The sequence below is a fragment of the Lissotriton vulgaris genome, chromosome 7 (assembly GCF_964263255.1).
Source record: "Lissotriton vulgaris chromosome 7, aLisVul1.2, whole genome shotgun sequence".
Lineage (NCBI taxonomy): Eukaryota > Metazoa > Chordata > Amphibia > Caudata > Salamandridae > Lissotriton > Lissotriton vulgaris.
The window spans coordinates 22,365,232-22,389,750 of record NC_141695.1 but is presented as its reverse complement, the minus strand read 5'-3'; the positions used below and the strand labels follow the sequence as shown (position 1 = coordinate 22,389,750).

At 48.8% G+C, this 24,519-nt stretch overlaps 1 protein-coding gene across 2 annotated transcripts in view; it reads left to right on the top strand.

Moving 5' to 3' along the window:
• The first annotated feature begins 4,674 nt into the window (after positions 1–4,674).
• Positions 4,675–24,519, top strand: part of SIRAL2 (SIR2 antiphage like 2) — a 748,558-nt gene continuing 728,713 nt past the window's right edge. The window contains exon 1 of one of the 2 annotated variants that reach the window (XM_086928446.1): positions 4,675–4,745. The gene's annotated coding sequence lies outside the window, so the exon portion shown is untranslated. The remainder of the gene's footprint in view (positions 4,746–24,519) is intronic. The other variant, XM_086928445.1, reaches the window with a different exon arrangement.

Genomic DNA, 24,519 nt, shown 5'->3' with positions numbered 1-24,519 from the left:
CAAATGCCTTCCCATACATCTCAGCCATCCTCCCCCTTTCCCTCAGTTCCATCTGAGGGTCCACTGGGACATCACAGGGGCTTCGGGAACATTCTTTATTCCATTCCATTATCCTAGGTCCGCTAACGCCACGGGAGCCTCAGCAGCTGAATTCCTGTAGAATAGTTCCACTCAACGTGTGATCTGAGCACTCCTCAGGGTTCTAGTTCAATTCTCACAGCACTTAACATGTCTTTACAGAGGTGTCTCCATTTGTCGACACTGCTTTATAACCGAGAAACTTAGGGGTGATTGAGCTTTTACGAACAGAATATAAATGTGTCTTCTGTCTTATTTTTTTTTAATAATGGCCACACCGCCTCACTCAGGTGCTCACTTCATCCAGAGAGTCGCCGTGGAAGGAAGCGCCCTTGAAAGGAGGCAGGGAAGGCCCTGGCGTCTGCCCCGAGACCCGGCTTTGTGTCTTCAGATCTTTGTGTCCTCATGATGCGATGATGCTGATTGGTCTGTGGCAGCCATCCCATTGTGACACGGTGGCCCTGGGCTGCTGGGTCTCCAGCCTCTGCCTGGAGACCTCTTTTTAGTACCAGGGCTGGCCTGCCATTAACAGCACGGCAGCAGCAGGCAGAACGAGGACTAAGCAGGAGAAGCGTCCAGAAACAGCTGCTTAGGAACACCAAAGAGGACCCTCTCGTACCACAGCACCATTGAAGTGGCTTGATGCCCAACAAGCACAGACAGCAACAAGGCATCTGTCGCTGCAATCGAGCACTCACACTTCCTGACGCCTTGGCTCGCCTACATATCCAGATCGAAGGAGCACAGGTAACCCCCTCTTCTTGTGAAAAACACCAATTAACCCTGCTGTCTGTTGTTTTCAGTACTACTGATCATGGAATGGAATAACGCACTGCTGGCAAGTGATGAGAATCGGACCCTCATTTGATTTTTAAAACGAATTTTAATACCACGCTCCCTGCTTCTTTGCACATTGCTCTTCGGATGTTGTTTTAAAATGATTTGGGGTTTTAAACACGAGGGGCTTGCTAATTTGCACAATGTTTTAGTGATTGCTGATTTTTAAAACAATTGAGGTTTTAAATTAAGGGAATATACTTAAGCATTGGCGCACGAGGGTTCTTATTCCTACTTGGGCTGAGGCTTCCCCGGTCGGCCACGGCATGGCCGATTGATGCGGTGGAAAGACCTCAGTTCGCCTCACTTCCGGGAGCCTTCTTCCGGCGAGGTTAGCGTTGCAGGCGCCACGCGCAACTATTTAGAGCCACGCTGGGCCGAACGCGCAGCGGACACACGCAGCGGGCGCGCCTAAGGCAAGCCCATCTGCGCCCATCCGCTCCGGGACCGGGCCTAGGGCCTGTCATGCTGCCAGTCCCGTTCTAGGGAACGCTAGCCGGCGGCTCTACAACTGAGCCGCCTTATTAGCCTGGAACCCGGGTGCCCATACGGGTCAAAAACACTGCGATTTGGCTGTGGACACTGTCTGGGGGTGTCCTGACTGCAATTTCCACCTCCCTTCCTCCCAGTCAAGTTGTCATTTAAGGGATCAACAAACGCCAACTGTACGTGCAGCTCTAATTAACGCGCGTTCTTTGGTGAAACATGCAGTTAATGTTTTCGAGTTCATACTCGACCACAGGCTAGACATTTTGTTCATCACGAAAACGTGGTTCAGGGAGTCTTGCGCACCTGTGGTCGAGCTGGCCGTCTCACCTGGGTACCAACTAGCTCGGGCCGACCGTAGTACGGGAAGAGGGTGCAGTATAGCGGTGGTGTTCAGGGAAGATTGGGCATTTGTATGCGAAAAATCCACGATCATCTTGGAGGGGGAAGCGCTTGATTTCTCTTTTATCCTGACGCCCCATTTTACATTAGGGGGGACCTTGATCTATCGCCCGCCCGGACACATCGGGTCATTTTTAGACTCCTTAGGCGAGTCTTTGGCAGAGCGAGTTCTGCGCTTTCCGAGATTTCTCCTTCTCGGAGACTTCAATATTCATGTAGACTGCCAGGGGGCCCCTGACTCATCGGCCCTCTTGGAACACCTGAGTGTAACTCAGCTGATCCAGTGGGTTTCTAAACCCACCCACGCGCAGGGTCATGTTCTCGATGTGGTGTGTTCGAACTTTGCTCTAGATGTTAAAAAACCCCAGCAGGTGTCCTGGTCAGACCATGCCTTGATTCCCTTTTCATGGGACATGGGAAAGCCGTTTCGCCATCACCCCCTCCCTCTGGGCCTTCTGCACGTAAGATCAGCATTCCAGATCTGACTGAGGCCTTGGCTCATTCTCAGGCCACCCCTGCTGTCGACCTGGAAGGGCAAGTAGACCAATTCAACACCTGGGTCAGTCGTGGGGTCAAATCCATCTGTAAACCTGCGTCTAGTACCCGCCAGCGCGAGGTGCCTTCCCAACCCTGGTATTCGCCTGCGCTAAGAGATCTGAAGCGGAAGTGTAAAAAGCTAGAACTGCTATGGAGGGTGGCAAGCCAAATCCAAGCTGCGGCAGTCTCAGAAAATTTACTACACTGCGGTGAAGAAAGCAAAACGCGAGTGCTACTCATCTAGAATTATGAAGGCTGACAATAATGGCAAAGAGATCTTTGCCATAGTACAAAGCTTTCTGTCTCCTCAAGCTGAGCGGAAGTCTATCCCTGCCTCCACAGGCTGGTGTGAGGAACTTTCGTCCTTCTTTATCAACAAGATCAAACTCATTGAGGAAAGCTTAGCTCTGCCTGCTACTCCACCTTACCTCCCATCGGATTCCCTTAGCTTGTCCCCCCCATTAGGTGCTTCTCACAATTCAACACGGTTGAACTCCCAGATATTCTCTCCATCCTCAAATCATTGAAATCTGGATCCCCCTCAGACCCCTGCCCTGCTAGGGTCTTAGCAGGAGTGGCGGATGCCATAGGCATGGAAGTAACAGCTATAGTAAACATATCACTACAGTCAGCAACAGTGCCAAGACAATGGAAGGAGGCCAAGCTCCTCCCTATGCTGAAAAAACCATCGGCTGACCCACTCATAACGGCCAACTACCGGCCCATTTCCCTACTACCAGCACTAGCTAAAGTCTGCATGAAGGTGGCCTTTCGCCAACTGAATGCCTTTGTGGAGGACTCAAGGGCCCTCCACCCAGCACAGTCTGGCTTTAGATCATCTTTTAGCACGGAGACCGCCCTTGTTGAAGTGACAGAGGCCATCAGGGTATGTCTGGACAGGGGCGGCAGAGCGGCTCTGATTTTATTGGACCTCTCTGCCGCCTTTGATACGGTACCTCACCAACTTCTCCTAGCACGACTGTCACGCATCGGCCTTTCCGGGTCAGTATGGGGCCGGCGGGAATCCTTTTTGAACTCCCGCTCCCAGCAAGTCTGGATGCCCCCTTATTTCTCCTCGGTCAGAGAGGTTCAGACAGGGGTCCCCCTGGGCTCGACACTGAGCCCGCTTCTTTTCAATATCTATATGACCCCCCTGATCTTCTTGGCCGAGGAAATGGGCGCCAAGATTATGGCCTACGCTGACGACACTCAGCTTCTGTTTACCTGGGACGATCCGAACACGGACACGGCAGCTGCGCAAAAATGCCTAGCCGCTGTATTCACATGGCTTGCCCATGCAAAATTAAAATGTAATGAGGGGAAATCAGAGATCTTACTATACGGGCAATTCCCCCCTCAGTTCACTGAAGCTTTATGGCCCTCTGATTTTCCCCGCCCTATATCTGTGGGCGGACCAGCCAAGAACCTAGGTATCTGGTTTGGGGATGACCTCAGGTTCACTGAGCATATAAAAAGACTTACGGGCGTTTGCTTCGGGACCCTCAAGTCCCTAGGCAGATTCTTTCCTTTGCTCCCCCAACCAGGCCAAGGAGATGGTAACCCGGGCACTCATCCTGTCTCGACTGGATTATGCCAATGCGCTCTTCCTCGGCATTCCGGCATATCTGACCAACACGCTACAAATTATCCAGAATGCTGCAGCAAGACTGCTTCTCGGCATATCTAAACGAACCAGCATAAGATCACATATGTGCTCACTCCTCTGGCTGCCGGTGGCCCAGAGGGTACAATTCAAGGCCCTTGTCTTAACACATCGAGCCTTACATGACTTTGGCCCCACCTATATCAAGAAGAGAGTGGTTTTTTACATCCCACAGCGATCTTTAAGGTCAGCTGCCCAGCGACTAATCATAGTCCCCCGCTTTCGTCTAGTTAGGATGGGCGGCCAGTCTTTTTTGGTCAAAACAGCTATTCTATGGAATGCCCTCCCCCCTGTGCTGCGTCACACTCAGGACCTATGTTGTTTTAAAAAACTCCTTAAAACTCACCTTTTTACACAGGCCTATTAGTTCACTTTCTTGCCTTCAGTTCACTACCTTTCGCGCCAGGATACTCAAGAGTAGTTGTGCGCGCTACAAATACCAATCTATACTACTATTATAAAGAGAGAACTTGCACCTTTTGGCCAGGTAAACTCAGGAACCAAAGCGCCAATCTACACACCCGATACATCTATGAAAATGTCATGGTGTGTAGATGGACATATGCTATATAATTTTTTTTTTAAAAGTAAATTTAAAAAATTACGTTTGTAAACAAAGTAGTCCCCTGAAAGTAGCACCAGCCGGGACCTAGCGCTGGCCGCGACACGACGTGCGTGATGACGATGAAGGAGGAGGGCGGTGCAGTGACGAGCGGCTGTGCAGTGAGGAGCGGCGGCACAGGTAAGGAAAGGGAAAGTGAGACTGTGATGCAGGGGGAGGAATGAAGGAGGCAGCAGTAAATGAAAATGTCGGGGCGGGAGGGGGGCGCGAGTGAGTCTGGGCGGGAGGGGGGCGCGAGTGAGTCTGGGCGGGAGGGGGGCGCGAGTGAGTCTGGGCGGGAGGGGGGCGCAAGTGAGTCGGGGCAGGAGGGGGGCGCAAGTGAGTCGGGGCGAGAGGGAGTCGGTGCGGGAGGGGGTCGGGCGGAAGCGGATGTACTGCCCCCAGCCCCTTTCTGCCCCAGGCAACGCTGGGGCGGGCTGCTAGTATAACATACAACATAAATACCAATATCCTTTCTCCAGAACAATCGCAAGGTAAAAATATTGAATCGGCTCTCCCCCTTCCCTTTATGCCACTTTCCACAATATTTCTGGTCCCTCTTCTGCCTTTTTCAACCTTATTTCTGGCTTCTCTTCTGCCTCTTTCCACCTTATTTCTGGCTCCTCTTCTGCCTCCTTCCACCTTATTTATGGCTCCTCTTCTGCCTCTTTCCACCTTATTTCTGGCTTTATTTCTGGCTCCTCTTCTGCCTCTTTCCACCTTATTTCTGGCTCCTCTTCTGCCTCTTTCCACCTTATTTCTGGCTCCTCTTCTGCCACTTTCCACCTTATTTCTGATTCCTCTTCTGCCACTTTCTACCTTATTTCTGGCTGCTCTTCTGCCTCTTTCCGCCTTATTTCTGGCTCCTCTTCTGCCACTTTCCACCCTATTTCTGATTCCTCTTCTGCCACTTTCCACCTTATTTCTAGCTCTTCCTCTGCCTCTTTCCACCTTATTTCTGGCTACTCTGCTGCCTCTTTCCAACTTATTTCTTGCTTTATTTCTGGCTCCTCTTCTGCCACTTTCCACCCTATTTCTGATTCCTCTTTCGCCACTTTCCACCTTATTTCTAGCTCTTCCTCTGCCTCTTTCCACCTTATTTCTGATTCCTCTTCTGCCACTTTCCACCTTATTTCTGGCTCCTCTTCTGCCCCCTTCCACCTTATTTATGGCTTTATTTCTGGCTCTTCTTCTGCCACTTTCCACCTTATTTCTTGCTCCTCTTCTGCCTTTTCCACCTGATTTATGGCTCCTCTTCTGCCACTTTCCACCGTATTTCTGGCTCCTCTTCTGCCTCTTTCCACTTTATTTCTGGCTCCTCTTCTGCCTCCTTCCACCTTATTTATGGCTTTATTTCTGGCTCTTCTTCTGCCACTTTCCACCTTATTTCTGATTCCTCTTCTGCCACTTTCCACCTTATTTCTAGCTCTTCCTCTGCCTCTTTCTACCTTATTTCTGGCTCCTCTTCTGCCCCTTTCCGCCTTATTTCTGGCTCCTCTTCTGCCACTTTCCACCCTATTTCTGATTGCTCTTCTGCCACTTTCCACCTTATTTCTAGCTCTTCCTCTGCCTCTTTCCACCTTATTTCTGGCTCCTCTTCTGCCACTTTCCACCCTATTTCTGGTTCCTCTTCTGCCTCTTTCCACCTTATTTCTGGCTTTATTTCTGGTTCCTCTTCTGCCTCTTTCCACCTTATTTCTGGCTTTATTTCTGGCTCTTCTTCTGCCACTTTTCACCTTATTTCTGATTCCTCTTCTGCCACTTTCCACCTTATTTCTTGCTCCTCTTCTGCCTTTTCCACCTTATCTATGGCTCCTCTTCTGCCACTTTCCACCGTATTTCTGGTTCCTCTTCTGCCTCTTTCCACCTTATTTCTGGCTCCTCTTCTGCCACCTTCCACCTTATTTCTAGCTCTTCCTCTGCCTCTTTCCACCTTTTTCTGGCTTTATTTCTGGCTCCTCTTCTGCCTCTTTCCACCTTATTTCTGGCTTTATTTCTGGCTCCTCTTCTGCCTCTTGCCACCTTATTTCTGGCTTTATTTCTGGCTCCTCTTCTGCCACTTTCCACCCTATTTCTGGCTCCTCTTCTGCCTCTTGCCACCTTATTTCTGGCTTTATTTCTGGCTCCTCTTCTGCCACTTTCCACCCTATTTCTGATTCCTCTTCTGCCACTTTCCACTTTATTTCTAGCTCTTCCTCTGCCTCTTTCCACCTTATGTCTAGCTCTTTCTCTTTCCACCTTATTTCTGGTACCTCTTCTGCCTCTTTCCACCTTATTTCTGGCTCCTATTCTGCCACTTTCCACCCTATTTCTAATTCCTCTTCTGCCACTTTCCACCTTATTTCTAGCTCTTCCTCTGTCTCTTTCCACCTTATTTCTGGATCCTCTTCTGCCACTTTCCACCCTATTTCTGGATCCTCTTCTGCCACTTTCCACCCTATTTCTGGTTCCTCTTCTGCCACTTTCCACCTTATTTCTGGTTCCTCTTCTGCCACTTTCCACCTTATTTCTGGCTCCTCATCTGCCTCTTTCCACCTTATTTCTAGCTCTTCCTCTGTCTCTTTCCACCTTATTTCTGGATCCTCTTCTGCCACTTTCCACCCTATTTCTGATTCCTCTTCTGCCACTTTCCACCTTCTTTCTAGCTCTTCCTCTGCCTCTTTCCACCTTATTTCTAGCTCTTTCTCTTTCCACCTTATTTCTGGTACCTCTTCTGCCTCTTTCCACCTTATTTCTGGCTCCTATTCTGCCACTTTCCACCCTATTTCTAATTCCTCTTCTGCCACTTTCCACCTTATTTCTAGCTCTTCCTCTGCCTCTTTCCACCTTATTTCTGGCTACTCTGCTGCCTCTTTCCAACTTATTTCTTGCTTTATTTCTGGCTCCTCTTCTGCCACTTTCCACCCTATTTCTGATTCCTCTTTCGCCACTTTCCACCTTATTTCTAGCTCTTCCTCTGCCTCTTTCCACCTTATTTCTGATTCCTCTTCTGCCACTTTCCACCTTATTTCTGGCTCCTCTTCTGCCCCCTTCCACCTTATTTATGGCTTTATTTCTGGCTCTTCTTCTGCCACTTTCCACCTTATTTCTTGCTCCTCTTCTGCCTTTTCCACCTGATTTATGGCTCCTCTTCTGCCACTTTCCACCGTATTTCTGGCTCCTCTTCTGCCTCTTTCCACTTTATTTCTGGCTCCTCTTCTGCCTCCTTCCACCTTATTTATGGCTTTATTTCTGGCTCTTCTTCTGCCACTTTCCACCTTATTTCTGATTCCTCTTCTGCCACTTTCCACCTTATTTCTAGCTCTTCCTCTGCCTCTTTCTACCTTATTTCTGGCTCCTCTTCTGCCCCTTTCCGCCTTATTTCTGGCTCCTCTTCTGCCACTTTCCACCCTATTTCTGATTGCTCTTCTGCCACTTTCCACCTTATTTCTAGCTCTTCCTCTGCCTCTTTCCACCTTATTTCTGGCTCCTCTTCTGCCACTTTCCACCCTATTTCTGGTTCCTCTTCTGCCTCTTTCCACCTTATTTCTGGCTTTATTTCTGGTTCCTCTTCTGCCTCTTTCCACCTTATTTCTGGCTTTATTTCTGGCTCTTCTTCTGCCACTTTTCACCTTATTTCTGATTCCTCTTCTGCCACTTTCCACCTTATTTCTTGCTCCTCTTCTGCCTTTTCCACCTTATCTATGGCTCCTCTTCTGCCACTTTCCACCGTATTTCTGGTTCCTCTTCTGCCTCTTTCCACCTTATTTCTGGCTCCTCTTCTGCCACCTTCCACCTTATTTCTAGCTCTTCCTCTGCCTCTTTCCACCTTTTTCTGGCTTTATTTCTGGCTCCTCTTCTGCCTCTTTCCACCTTATTTCTGGCTTTATTTCTGGCTCCTCTTCTGCCTCTTGCCACCTTATTTCTGGCTTTATTTCTGGCTCCTCTTCTGCCACTTTCCACCCTATTTCTGGCTCCTCTTCTGCCTCTTGCCACCTTATTTCTGGCTTTATTTCTGGCTCCTCTTCTGCCACTTTCCACCCTATTTCTGATTCCTCTTCTGCCACTTTCCACTTTATTTCTAGCTCTTCCTCTGCCTCTTTCCACCTTATGTCTAGCTCTTTCTCTTTCCACCTTATTTCTGGTACCTCTTCTGCCTCTTTCCACCTTATTTCTGGCTCCTATTCTGCCACTTTCCACCCTATTTCTAATTCCTCTTCTGCCACTTTCCACCTTATTTCTAGCTCTTCCTCTGTCTCTTTCCACCTTATTTCTGGATCCTCTTCTGCCACTTTCCACCCTATTTCTGGATCCTCTTCTGCCACTTTCCACCCTATTTCTGGTTCCTCTTCTGCCACTTTCCACCTTATTTCTGGTTCCTCTTCTGCCACTTTCCACCTTATTTCTGGCTCCTCATCTGCCTCTTTCCACCTTATTTCTAGCTCTTCCTCTGTCTCTTTCCACCTTATTTCTGGATCCTCTTCTGCCACTTTCCACCCTATTTCTGATTCCTCTTCTGCCACTTTCCACCTTCTTTCTAGCTCTTCCTCTGCCTCTTTCCACCTTATTTCTAGCTCTTTCTCTTTCCACCTTATTTCTGGTACCTCTTCTGCCTCTTTCCACCTTATTTCTGGCTCCTATTCTGCCACTTTCCACCCTATTTCTAATTCCTCTTCTGCCACTTTCCACCTTATTTCTAGCTCTTCCTCTGCCTCTTTCCACCTTATTTCTGGCTTTATTTCTGGCTCCTCTTCTGCCTCTTTCCACCTTATTTCTGGCTTTATTTCTGGTTCCTCTTCTGCCACTTTCCACCTTATTTCTGATTCCTCTTCTGCCACTTTCCACCTTATTTCTTGCTCCTCTTCTGCCTTTTCCACCTTATCTATGGCTCCTCTTCTGCCACTTTCCACCGTATTTCTGGTTCCTCTTCTGCCTCTTTCCACCTTATTTCTGGCTCCTCTTCTGCCACTTTCCACCTTATTTCAAGCTCTTCCTCTGCCTCTTTCCACCTTATTTCTGGCTTTATTTCTGGCTCCTCTTCTGCCTCTTGCCACCTTATTTCTGGCTTTATTTCTGGCTCCTCTTCTGCCACTTTCCACCCTATTTCTGATTCCTCTTCTGCCACTTTCCACCTTATTTCTAGCTCTTCCTCTGTCTCTTTCCACCTTATTTCTGGATCCTCTTCTGCCACTTTCCACCCTATTTCTGGATCCTCTTCTGCCACTTTCCACCTTATTTCTAGCTCTTCCTCTGTCTCTTTCCACCTTATTTCTGGATCCTCTTCTGCCACTTTCCACCCTATTTCTGGATCCTCTTCTGCCACTTTCCACCTTATTTCTGGTTCCTCTTCTGCCACTTTCCACCTTATTTCTAGCTCTTCCTCTGCCTCTTTCCACCTTATTTCTGGCACCTCTTCTGCCTCTTTCCACCCTTTTTCTGGGAATGTCTGCTCCATTTTAGTGCTGTGCCATGAACTCACACATTGTGATGTGTGTACTGATGCCATGGGGGAGAGGGGGTGGAGCCTCCTGACCTAGAGTTTTGTCATTTTCTAACAATCCTGCAGAAACCTTGTGTTTGGACACGTAGTTGGATCCCCACACTGTTTGTACAGTTTATGCCAAGTACTGACATCATTACTAGACAGATTATGTTCTATAGTGGCACTTGGCTGTGCCTTCACTCTACAGCTAGATCAGAGCAATAAGGAAAATACTTCACGCGGGTATTTGTCTATTTTCCCTACATGGCAACCCGGCAGGATAGCATCTACTAATTAATGCAGGAGATTGAGGGCATTAATGCTATCTAGAGGTGAGCTCCCTTGCCAAATGTTTGTCTACAGAGAGCCCCCCACCTGCCTTTTACAGGGGGGGGGGGGCTATCATTCCTAAGCATGGGCGAATTTTGAGAATCTGGCGTTCGCGAATTTTGCGAATTTGCGAACTCGCAATCCGCAAAATCCGCGAATTCTCGCAAATTTGCGGATTTTTTTTTTTTTGGTGTTCGCAAGGGTTTCTGCCAGTTCGCGAGGGTTTTGTACCAGTCCGCAATTGCGAACTTACATGTCGGCTCGCAACGGTCACGATTATGTTGTTTCTACGTCTGGTTCATCATCACAGGTTCCCAGCACCCTCTGTTTCACCCCTGCCACCCTCTGTTTCACCCATGCCACCCTCTGGTACATCAATGCCACCCTCTGGTTCATCATCACTGTAGATTATGGGGGGGAAAAAGCAAGCACACCTGCCTGCTTCAACTGACATGAATTAATTTGGGGTTGATTTATTAATGTGTCACTGTTTTAAAATTCCAGTCTGGCACCTGCTTCCTTATCTGTAATTTGCTTTCTGTTGCAGTGCAATTTTTTTTCCAGGACCTATGTGGCCTACTTGTAGCTATTCTATGAGCCTGCTGGGAGGGTCAGAGCAGGGTCATACAATTGTTGCAACTAGCAACTGAACTCTGGAGGGGCCCTTGTCAGGAAGCACTACAGGGAATGGTTACTATTGATGAGTTTGAACTTTTGAACCTGTTGAATGCTTTCACTTTTGCAAAACTCGTTTTTCTGCAGAACAGCATTACAGCAACTGTAATGCCCCAAACAAGCTTATATGAGAAAGTTGATTTCTAAACCAAAAGTTATCCAAAGAAAATCAAAAGGCCTCAAATCCAAAAAAGTGCAGGCAAATGTCAACCTGAGGAGTTATTCTGATAAAAATCATCATTTTCAGAAGGTCTATGCTGCTTGCTAGTAGATTTCTTGTGCAGAATTGCAATTTTTGTAATTTTGCGAGTGCGAAATTGTTGCTGCCCGCCGCACCTACATGTTCGCAATTGCGAACTTACACCGCACGCCGCAAAATTGTATCACCAAGAAAAAAAAATCCGCTGCGTGCGAATTTGCGGATTTTCGGTAAATTCGCGAGCGTTCGCGGATTGCGAATTTACCGAAAATCCGCAAAATCCGCGAGCGGAACGGATTTTCCGCCCATGCTAATCATTCCTTAAACTAGCATAGTACCCTTATGCTACGCTGCAAAAACACATTTTTAGTAGGTTAAACAGAATAACATATCAGAGCCATAAAAGACTGAGTTCTAGATGAAAATAGGGCAATTTAATTACAGAATATCAAAATGCAGTACAGAGAAACATGCATGAAATACCATGAAGCCTCAACGACAGAACTGCAGATAATGTACAATCATAAACCGTAAAATCCCTAGCCAGGCATAATCTAAGTGTCACAGCCATAACCAGTACTGTCGGCATCTCTTTAGCAAGTACGAGTCTTGGGGGGAAATGCAGAGTCAACCACAAGGAAAATAATGAAAGAATGCCCAAAAATCTACCAAAAGGCAGAGGCCCAGAGGGTTTGTAGACAAATCACGCAAGCTATTAATAGATTCTGAAAATTTTGCATAGTATGCTCATGGTTTGGGTCTCATTGGCTAACCAGAAAGAGCAACATAATATTCTAAAACGTTCGTACTAACCCGTTCTTGAAGAGAAATCTAACATCTACTCCCTCAGCAACAGCGCTCGGAGACACAACAAAAAATGAAACAACTCTCTACCAATGGGTCTTAGTATTAGCACATCTACGCTAACACTTCCGGCGGAAGTCCTAGAAAATGATACTTTGGCTACAAGATGGATGGAAGCTTAATTCACAATACATGTTTTACAACAACGTTGTACATTGCTAATACATTGACGTAATTTACTTGCTGCTGTACTGAAAGGAGGGGGGAGATGGCTTTTCAGAGTGACACTAACTGCGAGGGGGAATGAGCAGGAGGAGAAAGCCGAACAGACCACCAGAAGCAGCAGGCCCCCCCACCTCCTCCCCCCCAGCGCCTTGAGACCCTAGCGGGTGAGTAGCGCGCTTTACAAATACTCTTGATTGATTGATTGATCTATAATAAAAAAAAGCATTTGCAATGCAATTGATCTGGCCTTTGAGACCTTATAAGTGTTTAGTGATGCAGCATATTATCGCACCTTAGTGCAAGGTAGATCTCCGTGGCTATAAATGTATCACTGTGTAAGCACCCGTCAAATAATCAGATGCAGCCCCCTCTAAAATTCTACTCCATGTTGTAGTTTGGCTGCTATTGTAAAGTAAAATTGTGCACCCATGGGAGAGTAAATCAAGCGCGGAGGAGCTGTTGCTTTCCTTAAAAAGAGCCAGCTTTAAAGGGGCACTTTTGAATGTCCGAGAAGAACGAAAATTGAAGCTGACGTCATCAAGCAAACAGTATTCTGAATGTCTACTGTTGATGACTGCGAGAGAAGCCGGGCTGTACTAACTAAGAAGTTTCACGTGACTTCAACGGAAGGTGACCAACTGATGCCCCCAACACCAACAGGAAATGTAAATGTACGCATAGGTGTTTGTAAAGCAGTTTACAAGGGGAGTCCTGAGATGTGTTTTTAGATTGTTACAATGGAGACTAGCATTCATGAGTGGCAACTTATTCACTGCTTAATTTGAGCCCGTGGTTGCAGGTGGGATGCGCCAACACTCATTTTGGGGATTTTCAATTATTTTGCCTCAACAAACTTTGATTCAGAGGAAGCGAGAGACAACCATTAAGGGGGAAAGAGAAAGACGTAATAACGCTGAAAGAGGAAGAAAGCAGGGATGAAAAATAGTCTGCTAGAGTGAGATAAAGCGGCAGTGTGTAGTGATGGATCAAAGAGGCATGAGATGGAATCAAGTCTATGCAGCATTGGTATCTGGCACACCAACCTTTGATTGCAGCCGCCGCAGACTTTTGAGCAAAACTTTGGGCCATGGCACTTATGCTTTTACAAATCAAGCCCTCCATATTGCGTGGAGATATGTTCTCTGAAGAGGGTTGGGGCAGTTCTAATGTTGACAGGGTCTTTGTTCCTGAGGATAGGGGCAGAGATGGAGAAGGCCTGTCTTGTTTGTTGCCTTTTTTGTTTTTAGTTTGGGGATGTCCTGGCTTCTGGTGTGGCATGGCGCTTCTGAGATGAGTAGTTTCTCTACTGGATATTTTCACGGGCCCTATCTGGTGGTTTTTGGAGAGGACAACTACATGAAAATGCAGAACGGGGAAGTCAAGCAGGCTTTATTTTAGCATCCTGGCACACATGTCTTAAGGAACAATATTAGGAAATGAGCTGAAAGTTAGCATGAATCCAGACACACCTTCCTGAGTTTCAAATTATATTTCCCCTGTACATGCAAGCTGGCACACATTTGAGTAAGGATGTACAAATATTAGGCTATTTTTTCCGTGAGCATACCCTCCACTCAAGAATAAAAAGATTACCAAACGTAGTCACCTTTGCAAAATACATTGTATGCCATTATCCAGCGAGATTTGCATTTTATTTTGGCTGCTGTGGCGTCATAGCTGCATGTTTCTTTCTCGGAGTGTCCGAACTGTTCTCACTAAAAAACAGCGACCATTCTCAAACAGGAGCCTTCCAAAGACTCAAAAATGACCAGGAGCAGAAAAGTGGGGATGGATTCCCTAAACCTTCCTTCGCATTACTCCGCTTTTCTCCAGAAGCTCCAGAGCGACTCTTGGCATGCAAGCTCCATTAATAACCTATATGAGTTTTAACTTTTTAAAATATAAGCTTTAACTTTGAGGAATAGCACAGGATCAGAAAACTCTAACTCTGTTGGTACCTAGTGCTGGTAATAAAGCCACAACACCGTCTTCTCCTTTGGTGGGTTTTTAGTGGCGTTACATTTTGGTGACTGCCGGCCTAATGCTATTTTAAAGAATGAAGGAAGAGACACCGAGTGAGTGACATGTGTATAGATGAGGCAGCATTTCAGGGTGTGCTACCAGTCACACTATAGGCTTACTTTAGCGTAACTTTCATGCTCTGGTAAAGTTAGGTTTTCAGAGAGACTCTGGAGAAATTAGCCTTCCACTACTAGCCTCTATCAATTTAGGAAAATGAGAAGCGCCTACAACAAAAAAATCCGCATTGCTAAAACGGACCATTTCAGGGAGCAGCTGGACAGTGCTAAAAATAGACCCAAGACACTATTTGAAATCATCAAACAGCAATCAAACCACACGTCCAACCCCTACCTGGCATCTTTGACTCCGCTTCCTAGCGGGGAGGACTTCACAGTGCACTTCTCTGAGGAAAACTAAGAAAATTGGATAGGAGTTGCAACCTAACACTCACAGGGTGCCACCTCTAATCCACACCACATCATCAGGGGAGCTCTGGGTTCCCTCTTCACTCTCCCTACCTTTGGGTTGTTCCCCCAAAAATGATACCCCTTGGAATTCCTTTATTCTGCCAGTTTGCACAGAACTACTACACACTATGACAACTCTTAAACCAGTCAACCACTTCAATGATCCTCTGCCGGCAACATTTTTTAAAGATCTCAACTCGGCCATTCTACCGCTTTGGTCGAGGATTATTCATGAATCGCTCCTGCAAGGGAACATCGCTGATTGTCTCAAAATTGGGCAAGTAACTCCGATCCCTAAGAAGCCCAACTCAGATCTATCTGATCCTAACAATTTCTGACCGATCACCAACATCATTACACTAGCCAAACTCCTTGAGAAATGCGTCCACGAGCAGCTATGCAACCATATAGAGTCATTTCAACTACTTGACCTTTATCAATCCGGTTTCAGAGCAGGGCATAGTACTGAAACTGCTCTAACTCACATTGTGGATGACGCTTTGAAATCCCTAGATCAAAATATCCCCTGTCTTCTGATCCTTCTGGACCTGTCTTCTGCATTCAATACCATCAAACATGAAAAATTGATTAATCTTCTTCAACTTAGGATGGGTCTCTTAGGGTTGATCCTAAAGCGGTTTGTCTCTTTCTTACATAACTGCACTCAAAGTATTAAACTCAACCAGTCCCTTGCATCCAGTACTCCGGTCAGGATTGGAGTTCTGCAAGAATCCGCACTCTCGCCCACGCTCTTTAACCTCTATATGGAGCCTCTCATCGTCATTCTGAACAATTCTCAGATTCATTACCACATGTACGTGGACGACACGCAACTGTACCTGAAGATCTTCTCTCTGGAGGACATTAAAACCTTAAATGAGGTTTTCTCGCAAACTCAACAATGGCTAGTCCAGAACCATCTTTTGTTGAATACCCTCAAAACTGAATTCCTGCTGATTGCCACACACAACCTCTCTTCTCCGATCCGGGAATGGCTAAAACAACTCACAGCCCTTAACTGCACCCCTTTAGGGCCCTTACGGAACTATAATAGAAGAATACACCTTGGACCGATTAAGGATTTCAATAATACTGCAGCCCCTACAGAGGGGCTGTCCCCCAGAGCGCAGCGTAAAAGATCCAATGAATTGGTTCAATCCAATATATCAAATTGAAAATCTTTAGACCATACAGAAGTTGGTTGTCATCTGTTTAATGACCATCAGTCTGTTTTGACATTCATTGTTCGTATTTAAACTGCTTCACAATGTTATTCACAGAAATAATTTTCAATGGCTTAACAGCCAAAGCCTCAAAGTTTTAAATCAATGTCCATCCAAATGTATTATCCATGCCAATGCATTTCGGCCATCGGTTGTGCCCTTCGTCAGGGGAACGTTCTGCAACCACAAGCAACCATTACCGCAAAATCATCCTGAAGCACTGGCCATTATTGAGCACGGAACCCGATATTAAAGGTCTTTTTGAAAACAAACCCATCTTAGCCTATACTCGAGGCCCCAACCTAAAAGATTTACTTACCCGATCAACAAGCAAAATAGAAAACACCACTTTCAAAGGCTTACTATCGTGTTACAATTGTAGTAATTGGCATAATTCTATACCCGGTAATACCATTAATCATCCCATGAAGGGCACGAAGATCAAACTGAGAGTCAATGCCACATGCAACACGGCCAATGTTATTTATCTACTTAAATGCCCATGTGGCATATGCTATGTGGGCCATACAGAGGATTCTGGAACACAAAAGCAACATCAGAACGAAGAACCCCAAATCCACTGTGGCGATGCACTATTTGGAGAAAAGACACAATGTCTTGCAGCAAAAATTCTTAGTTTTAGATGTGATTACCAAACAGAAGGGGGCAGCAACAAAAACAAACTCTTACAGGGGGAGAACTATTGTATACGGTTCTTGTGCACGTTGCAGCCCCATGGGCTAAATGACAGAATGGAATTTCTTTGTTATCTGTGAAGCAGATCTATTGAAAGTATCAACATCTTTTTCTTTTAACAAAATACAGTCATCTTGAAATGTTTCTTTCTTGTTTATTTGTTTATTTGCAGTGTGCATTGCATTGGTACACAACCGATTTTTTACACAGCTGACGCGCACACTTACACCTTAAAGATGGCGCCCACTCTTTTACCTCACTCGTTGGTCCTCTTTCTATGCTTTCCAGCCCACAATTCTTCCGGTCACGGACACTATTAACTTCACCACTCACAGCGCCATAGTGTTGGATTCAACCTGCCCGATTGAACTCGTTCACCTATACGCCTAACCCAAATCCTCACGCGTTGATCGTCGTTACCCTTGTATGTACCTCGTTCTGAGGACTGAATTATCCCGCATCTTATTGTTTTGGCTTTACGCTCTGTTTACAAGGTCAACTTCTTATCTTTATCCAGAGACCATGTGTCCTCGCCCTCAATTTTGACTACGTAAGAACATTGATCTTTCCTATTTGTGCACTTTATTTAACTCCCTCATAATTTCTGAACACTCGTGATCTACGACTTTAAACACCATCCTACCGCTGATTAACACCAACTGGTGGTTGTACTTTTGCGATCACGTTATTTACGCTGGTCAATCATACTTATGCCCATTACGGTCTTGAAGCACCATATTAGCCTTATTTCGGCACACTTCTTTGCGGTTTTTGCACTCTTCAAGTCACGTTTTATTTTTGATTCCACTGGTTACACGCTTTGATATTAGATCATTGTCATGACATTGGAAGATTTGCATGATCACACATTTACTCACCAACAGTGGATACCACACACAAGTGCATACCCATATTTTGAGATTTTTACTGAGGGTCTTCCTGTAAACATTATACACATGCTCTTTTATTTGCAGAACGTTCCCCTGGCGAAGGGCACAAACGATGCCCGAAATGCATTGGGATGGATAATACATTTGGATGGACATTGATTTAAAACTTTGAGGCTTTGGCTGTTAACCCAGTGCTGCCGTCGGCCAATGGCCGACGAAATCCCGCCCACCCTTTAGAACGCCCGCACCGCGGCGGAAAAAAACGCTGTGTTTAAGGCGTTAAGACATTGAAAATTATTTCTGTGAATAATATTGTGAAGCAGTTTAAATACGAACAATGAATGTCAAAACAGACTGATGGTCATTAAACAGATGACAACCAACTGCTGTATGGTCTAAATATTTTCAACTTGATATATTGGATTGAACCAATTCATTGGATCTTTTACACTGTGCACTGGGGGACAGCTCCTCTGTAGGGGCTGCAGTATTACTTACTTCTTAGCAACACTTGGTGGAAGAGGAAGTGAAGCCCCAGGAGCACACAACAGCTTGTTTCCTTTGGTTTACATTGTTTAAACACGGTTGTGCATGTCCTTCTCGTATTGCCGATTACAGATTTGTCATTTACTCTACTATGCTGTGACGAGCCACTATATGATTGTTTTACTGAATGTTACGGGAAATATTTTGCACTGTATGAGAAACTGAACGAGTAGGGCCTTCTACCCGGTATCTGACTTTGATTGTTTACTCCTTGTTGTTTTACAATGTTGACCTCAACTGTTCTGAGTTCATGAATGCTTCTGCCTCTGTGTACAGCGCTCTGATAGCCGCAAGGGTCATGTTCGCATTTTAATATGCTGTTGCACTGAAGAGTCCTCCAAACAGAAAAACATGCAGGCGTTTGCACAGTCAGCCTCTAGTGAGGGCAACCTTGTATCTTATTAGGTAAAAATATCCACAGAGCACATTGAGATAATTAGCACAATTCCATAATTATGAAATGGATGCAGTAATTTAAAAGTGAGATGTTCGTTCGGTTGAGAATCACTGCCACCACTGGATGGGGATGGGGCCAATGCTGACCCTCACTGGGTATAAGATATCCCAGCTCTCTGTTGCCTGCCTCTACTGCAGAGCTTAACAAGGCACCGGGAAGGAGGTGGTTGGGATAAAGGCACCATGGACAACGGGAGGGAGGGGTGGGGTAAAGTCACCAAGGGCAAGGTGAGACGGTTGTGGAGTAAAATCACCCCGGACAACGGGAGGGAGGGGGCGGGGTGATGACACCACAGACAACGGGAGGGAGTGGGGCTGGTGTAAAAGGCACCACTGAGAACGGGAGGGAGGGGGTGGGGTAAAATCAATGGGACCGAAGGGGGTGGGGTAAAATCACCACAGACATTTGGAGTAAAGTCACCATGGACAACGGGAAAGAGGAGGGGGTGGGGTAAAGTAACCACAGACAACGGGAGGGAGGGGGTTGGGGTAAAGTCACCACGGACAACGGGAGGGGGTGGGGTAAAGGCACCACTGAAAACGGGAGGGAGGGGGTGGGGTGAAGGCACCACGGAAAATGGGAGCGAGGAGGGTGGGGCTTTACCCCAGACAACGGGAGGGTGGGGAGATGGGGGAAAGGCACCATGGACAATGGGAAAGAGAGGGGGTGGGGTAAAGGCACCACAGACAATGGGAAAGAGAGGAGGTGAGGTAAAGGCACCACAGACAATAGGAGGGAGGGGGGTAGACTAAAGGCACCACAGACAACGGGAGGGAGGGGGGTGGGGTAAAGTCATTACCAACAACTGGAGGGAGGAGGTAGGGTGGGGTGGGGTAAAGTCAACACATTCTATGGGAGGGAGGGAGTGGCATTAAGTCCCCAGGGTCAACAAGGGTGGGTTAAAGGCACCACGGACGATGGTAGGGAGGAGGGAGGGGTAAAGTCACCAAGGGCAAGGTGAGGCAGGGGCGGTGGAGTAAAGTCACAGCAGACAACGGAAGGGAGTGGGGCTGGGGTAAAGGCACCACGGCAAACAGGAGGGTGGAGGGGTAAAGGCACCACTCAGATGGGAGGAGGGGGGGATAAAGGCACCACTGAGAATGGGAGGGAGGGGGATTGGGTAAAGGCTCCACAGACAATGGGAGCAAGGGGGGTTGGGTAAAGGCAACACGGACAACAGGAGGGCGGGGGGTGGGGTAAAGTCACCAAGGACAATGGAAGGGTGGGGTAAAGGCTCCACAACCACTGGGAGGGTGGGGAGGTGGGGCAAAGGCACCACTGACAATGGGAGGGAGGGGGGTGGGCTAAAGTCACCATGGACAACAGTAGGAAGGGGGTGGGGTAAAGTCACCATGGACAATGGGAGGGAGGGGGTGGGGTAAAGTCACCACGGACAACATGAGGGAAGGGGGTGGGGTAAAGTCACCATGGACAACGGGAGGGAGGGGGTGCAGTAGTCACCCCAGACAACTGGAGGGAGGGGGTGGGGTAAAGTCACCACGGACAATGGGAGGGAGAGGGGGTTGGCGTAAAGAAACCACAGACTAAGGGAGGGAGGCGGAGGGGGTAAAGTTACCACAGACAACGGGAGTTGGGTAAAGTCACCACAGACAACAGGAGGGAGGGTAAAGTCACCACAGACAAAGGGAGGGGGTGGGTTAAAGTCACCACAGACAACAGGAGGGAGGGGGTGGATTACAGTCACCACAGACACCGGGAGGGAGGGGAGGGTGTGTTAAAGGCACCACGGACAGCGTGAGGGAGGGGGGTGGGTTAAAGGCACCATAGACAACGGGAGGGAGGGGGTGTGTTAAAGGCACCAGGAACAATGAGAGGGAGGGGGTGGGTAAAGGCACCATGGACAACAGGAGGGAGTGGTGGGTTAAAGGGGCCACAGACAATGGGAGGGAGGGGGGTGGGTTAAAGGCACTTCATACAACGAGAGGGAGGGGGTGGGGTAAAGTCACCTCTGACAATGAGAGGGAGGGGGGTTAGGTGTAAAGTCACCACAGACAACAGGAGGGAGGGGGTGGGCTAAAGGCACCATGGACAACGGGAGGGAAGGAGTGGAGTAAAGTCACCAAGGGCAAAGTGAGGCGGGGTGGGGTAAAGTCACCACAGACAACAGGAGGGGGTGGGGTGCAGTCACCACAGACAATGGGAGAGAGGGATGGGTGGGTTAAAGGTACTACCAACAACGGGAGGGAGGGGGGTGGGTTAAAGGCATGACAGACAACGGGAGGAAGGGGGTGGGTTAAAAGCATCATGGACAACAGGAGGGAGGGGGCGGGTTAAAGGCGCCAGGGACAATTGGAGGAAGGGGAGTGGGTTAAAGGCACCAGGGACAATAGGAGGGAGGGGGTGGGTTAAAGGCATCATGGACAACAGGAGGGAGGGGGCGGGTTAAAGGCACCACCGACAATGGGAGGGAGGGGGGTGGGTTAAAGGCACTACTGACAATGAGAGGGAGGGGGGTGGGGCAAATTCACCACTGACAATTGGAGGGAGGGGGTTTAGGGGTAAAGTCATCATGGACAATTGGAGGGAGAGGGGTTAGGTGGAAAGTCACCACAGACAACAGGAGGTAGGGGTAAAGGCACCACAGACATTGGGAGGGAGGGGGGTCAAGTAAAGTCACCAAGGGCAAAGTGAGGTGGGGGATGGGGTAAAGTCACCACAGACAACGAGAGGAAGGGGAGCTGGGGTAAAGGCACCACAGACAACAGGAGGGAGGGGGGTGGGGTAAAGTCATCACAGCCAACGGGAGGGAGGGGGTGGAATAAAGTCACCAACGGGAGGGAGGGCGGGTGGGGTAAAGTCGCCATGGACAACAGGAGGGGGTAGGGTAAAGGCACCACTGAGAATGGGAGCGAGGGGGGTGGGGTGAAGGCACCATGGACAATGGGATGGTAGGGTAAAGGCACCACAGACAATGGGAGGGTGGGGTAAAGACAAAACAGACTGGGAGGGTGGGGGGTGGGGTAAAGGTACCACAGAGAACGGAAGGCAGAGGGGGTGGAGTAAAGGCACCACAGACAACGTGATGGAGGTGGGTGGGTAAAGTCACCATCGACAATGGGAGGGAGGGGGTAAAGTCACCACGGACAATTGGAGGGAGGGGGTGGGGTAAAGTCACCACTGAAAATGAGATGGAGGGGGGTGGGGTAAAGTCACCACGGACAATTGGAGGGAGAAGGTGGGGTAAAGTCACCACTGAAAATGAGAAGGAGGGGTAGGGTAAAGTCACTACAGACAACAGGAGGGAGGGGTAAAGGCACCACAGACATTGGGATGGAGGGGGGCCAAGTAAAGTCACCAAGGGCAAAGTGAGGTGGGGGATGGGGTAAAGTCACCACAGACAACGAGAGGAAGGGGAGCTGGGGTAAAGGCACCACGGACAACAGGAGGGAGGGGGTTGTATAAAGTCACCACAGACAACGGAAGGGAGGGGGGTGGGGTAAAGTCACCATGGACAACGGGAGGGGGTGGTGTAAAGGCACCACTGAGAACGGAGGTGAGGGGGGTGGGGTAAAGGCACCATGGACAATGAGAGGGTGGGGTAAAGGCACCACAGACAATGGGAGGGAGGGGGTAAAGTCACCACAGACAACGGGAGGGTGGGGGGTGAGGTAAAGGCACCATGGACAATGGGAAGGATGGGGGTAGGCTAAAGGCCCCACAGACAATAGGAGGGATGGGGATGGGGCAAAGTCACCACGGACAATGGGAGGGAGGGGGTGGGGTAAAGTCACCACTGAAAATGAGAAGGAGGTGGTAAAGGCAAAACATACTGAGAGGGTGGGGGGTGGGGTAAAGGTACCACAGAGTACGGAAGGCGAGGGGGTGGGGTAAAGGCACCAAAGACAACGTGAGGGAGGTGGGTGGGTAAAGTCATCATCGACAATGGGAGGGAGGGGGTAAAGTCCCCACAGACAATGGGTTGGTGGGGGGGTGAGGTAAAGGCACCATGGACAATGGGAAGGAGGGGGGTAGGCTAAAGGCCCCACAGACAATAGGAGGGATGGGGATGGGGCAAAGTCACCACTGACAATGGGAGGGAGGGGGTGGGGTAAAGTCACCACTGAAAATGAGAAGGAGGGGGTAGGGTAAAGTCACCACAGACAAGGGGAGGGAGGGGGTGGGGTAAAGTCACCGGAGACAACGGAAGGGAGGGGGGTGGGGTAAAGTCACCATGGACAATGGGAGGGGGTGGGGTAAAGTCACCACAGACAACGGGAGGGAGGTGGGAGGGGAAAGGTCACCACTGACAATGGGAGGGAGGGGGTGAAGTCCCCACAGACAACAGGAGGGTGGGGGTGGGATGGGGCATTGGCACCATGGAGAACGGGAGGGAGGAGGGGTAAATGCACCACTGAGAATGGGAGGGAGGTGGTGGGTTAAAGGCACCACAGTTAATGGGAGCAAGGGGGTGGGGTAAAGTGACCACAGACATTTGGGGTAAAGTCCCCATGGACAACGGGAGGGAGGAGGGGGTGGGGTAGAGTCTCCACAGACAACGGGATGGAGGGGGTGGGGTAAAGTCACCAGAGACAACAGGAGGGCGTGGGATAAAGGCACCACTGACAACGGGAGGGAGGGGGATGGGGCAAAGTCACCAATGGCAATTGGAGGGAGGGGGTTTAGGGGTAAAGTCACCATGGACAATGGGAGGGAGAGGGGTTAGGTGTAAAGTCACCACTGACAACAGGAGGGAGGGGTAAAGGCACCACAGACATCGGGAGGGAGAGGGGTCAAGTAAAGTCACCAAGGGCAAAGTGAGGTAGGGGATGGGGTAAAGTCACCACAGACAACGGGAGCTAGGGGAGCTGGGATAAAGGCACCACGGACAACGGGAGGGAGGGGTAGGGTAAAGTCACCACGGCCAACCGGAGGGAGGGGGTGGGGTAAAGTCACCATGGACAACATGAGGGGTGGGGTAAAGGCACCACTGAGAATGGGAGCAAGGGGGGTGAGGTAAAGGCACCATAGACAATGGGAGGGTGGTATAAAGGTACCACAGACAATGGGAGGGTGGGGTAAAGGCAAAATAGACAATGGGAGGGTGGGCTAAAGGCACCACGGAGAACGGGAGGCAGAGAGGGTGGGGTAAAGGTACCACAGACAACGGGAGGGAGGTGGGTTGGTAAAGACACCACTGACAATGAGAGGTAGGGAGGTAAAGTCACCATAGACAACAGGAGGGTGGGGGTGAGGTAAAGACACCATGGACAATGGGAAAGGGGGTAGGCTAAAGGCCCCACAGACAATGGGAGGAATGGGGGTGGGGTAAAGCCACCACAGACAACAGTAGGAATGGGGTGGGGCAAAGTCACCAGGGACAATGGGAGGGAGGGGGGTGGGGTAAAGTCACCACTGAAAATGGGAAGGAGTGGGTAGGGTAAAGTCACCACAGACAACGGGGGAGAGGGGGGTGGGGTAAAGTCACCATGGACAATGGGGGGGTGGGGTAAAGTCAACACAGACAACGGGAGGGAGTTGGGTGGGGTAAGGTCACCACCGACAACTGGAGGGAGGGGGGGTAAAGTCATCACAGACAAAGGGAGGGTGGGGTGATGTAAAAGCACCACAGACAATGGGAGGATGGGGGGGTGGGGTAATGGCACCATGGAGAACAGGAGGGAGAGGGGGTGAGGTAAAGTCACCACAGACAACGGGAGGGAGGGGAGGGTGGGTTAAAGTCACCATGGACATTATGAGGGAGGGGTGAGTTAAATGCACCATAGACAATCGCAGGGAGGGGGTGGGTTCAAGGCATTATGGACAATGGGAGGGAGTGGGTGGGTTAAAGGCACCATGGTCAGCTGGAGGGAGGGACGGGTTAAAGGCACCACGGACAACGGGAAGGAGGGGGGTAGGTTAAAGGCACTACAGACAATGGGAGGGACGGGGTGGGGTAAAG